General features: G+C 72.8%; 1 non-coding gene and 1 pseudogene across 1 annotated transcript in view; both read right to left on the reverse strand.

Annotated features, from left to right (window-relative positions):
* On the reverse strand, positions 1 to 1,565 carry LOC148404804 (28S ribosomal RNA; annotated as a pseudogene; the record flags this gene model as incomplete).
* An 846-nt stretch (positions 1,566 to 2,411) lies between these two features.
* The window catches only part of LOC148404805 (5.8S ribosomal RNA), a 154-nt gene continuing 65 nt past the window's right edge, over positions 2,412 to 2,500 (reverse strand). The window contains exon 1 of the ribosomal RNA XR_015864710.1: positions 2,412 to 2,500. This exon is cut by the window's right edge and continues 65 nt beyond it. This is a non-coding gene — a ribosomal RNA (5.8S ribosomal RNA).

Raw genomic sequence — 2,500 nt, forward strand, 5'->3', positions numbered from 1 at the left:
GGTCTGATGAGCGTCGGCATCGGGCGCCTTAACCCGGCGTTCGGTTCATCCCGCAGCGCCAGTTCTGCTTACCAAAAGTGGCCCACTGGGCGGCTCGCATTCCACGCCCGGCTCCACGCCAGCGAGCCGGGCTTCTTACCCATTTAAAGTTTGAGAATAGGTTGAGATCGTTTCGGCCCCAAGGCCTCTAGTCATTGGCTTTACCGGATAAAACTGCCATGCGCGAGCGCCAGCTATCCTGAGGGAAACTTCGGAAGGAACCAGCTACTAGATGGTTCGATTAGTCTTTCGCCCCTATACCCAGGTCGGACGACCGATTTGCACGTCAGGACCGCTGCGGGCCTCCACCAGAGTTTCCTCTGGCTTCGCCCTGCCCAGGCATAGTTCACCATCTTTCGGGTACCATCGCGCGCGCTCGGGCTCCACCTCCCCGACGGGGCGGGCGAGACGGGCCGGTGGTGCGCCCGGGCCCCGGAGGGCCGGGATCCCACCCGGGGGGCGGGCGGCAGCGCGGGCGCGCCGCCCGCCGTCCTTCACTTTCATTGCGCCGGTGACTAGGGTTTCTGCGGACCCTCCGACTCGCGCGTGCGTTAGACTCCTTGGTCCGTGTTTCAAGACGGGTCGGGTGGGCTGCCGACATCGCCGCGGACCCCTGACGCCGTAAGTTCCCGTGGGCCGGTCCCCGCCCGGCGACGCGACGCGGCCGACGCGCACTGAGGACAGTGCGCGCCGACGCGCGCCGCGCCGGGAGCGGAGGGGCCCCGTCCGAGTACGGAAGGCGCAGCGAGTACATCCCACGGCCCCGGGGGGAAGCGGCGAGGTGCAGACGGAGGACGCTGTAGAGCGAGGGGCGGGGTGCTCCCCCGCGCGCGAACGCGGGGGGCCCCGCCCGACGCCACCGTCGTCCCCGGCCCTTCCAGGCCGACCCAGGGCCGGTCGCGGCGCACCGCGGACGGGGGAAGTGCGCCCGGCCGGGGGGGCCTCGCCGGGGCGCCGGTGGCCGCCCCCGCCCCCCGCGCCGGGCCGGAGCCCGCCGCGGGAAGAGCGGATAGCGGAACCATCCCTGCGCCGCCGACGGGCCGCACGCGCCCTGCCGGGTTGAATCCCCCGCGCGGACTGCGCGGTCCCCACCCGTTTACCTCTCAACGGTTTCACGCCCTGTTGAACTCTCTCTTCAAAGTTCTTTTCAACTTTCCCTTAAGGTACTTGTCGACTATCGGTCTCGTGCCGGTATTTAGCCTTAGATGGAGTTTACCACCCGCTTTGGGCTGCATTCCCAAGCAACCCGACTCCGAGAAGGGCCGCGCCCCGGCGCGCCGGGGGCCTCTACCGGCCTCACACCGTCCCCGGGCGGAGCCTCCATCAGAAGGACTCGGGCCCCCCGACGGCGCCGGGCGAAGCGGCCTTCCGTACGCCACATGTCCCGCGCCCTCCGGCGGGCGGGGATTCGGCGCTGGGCTCTTCCCTCTTCGCTCGCCGCTACTGAGGGAATCCTGGTTAGTTTCTTTTCCTCCGCTTAGTAATATGCTTAAATTCAGCGGGTCGTCTCGTCTGATCTGAGGTCGGTCGGATGGATGGGGTTGTTGCGGGAAGGGGGGGGGGTGCAAGAGGCGGGGCAGGCGGGGTTCGGGCGGAGCGGAGCGAGGCGAGGCGGCCGCCGGGGCGGGACCGCGGCGGGGTGGGCCGGAGCCCTCCCCTGACCGCGGCCGCCGACCGACGTCCGCAACGCCCGCCCGCAGCGGAGCGAGGCGAGGCGGCCGCCGGCGGGACCGCGGCGGGGTGGGCCGGAGCCCTCCCCTGACCGCGGCCGCGCGCCAGACGTCCGCAACGCCAGCCCGCCCGGAGCGAGGCGAGGCGGCCGCCGGCGGGGCCGCGGCGGGGTGGGGCCGGAGCCCCTCCCCTGACCGCGACCGCGCGCCCGACGTCCGCAACGCCCGCCCGCACGCCCATATACCAGCCAGCCAGCCTCGCCGCACGCACGCCCCCGCTCCGCGATTCGCTTCGGCCGCCGTGGCTCCGGACCGCGCCCCGCTCCGCGATGCCGCCCGCGCGACCGCGCCCCCCGCCGCCCCGCGGGCGGACCGAACCCCCTGCCTCCCCGACAGCGGCGCGCGTGGGCCGCGGCAGGACACCGGCGCGGGCTGCGCGAGAAGGACTGAGCCTCCGCCGGCAGCCGCGCCGGGGCCTGCGCGCGGGCGCGCGCCGCCTGGGTGCGAGCGACAGGGGGAACGGCCGCCGCGGGGCGCGGCGGCGGGAGAGCTGGCCGGTCGGCGTGCGGCAACGGTGTCGGGGTACGGGTCCCGGAGTTGCTGCGGCCGGTCTGCACTTGGGGGGACGGAGGCGCGACCGGGACGGTGCGCCTTCGACGGCCCCAGCCGCGGGAGACCGGGGTCTCCCGATCGATCGTCAAGCGACGCTCAGACAGGCGTGGCCCCGGGAGGGACCCGGGGCCGCAAAGTGCGTTCGAAGTGTCGATGATCAATGTGTCCTGCAATTCACA

This window comes from Hippichthys cyanospilos, unplaced genomic scaffold (genome assembly GCF_059441005.1).
Source record: "Hippichthys cyanospilos isolate Australia breed blue-spotted pipefish unplaced genomic scaffold, RoL_Hcya_1.0 HiC_scaffold_177, whole genome shotgun sequence".
Classification (NCBI taxonomy): domain Eukaryota; kingdom Metazoa; phylum Chordata; class Actinopteri; order Syngnathiformes; family Syngnathidae; genus Hippichthys; species Hippichthys cyanospilos.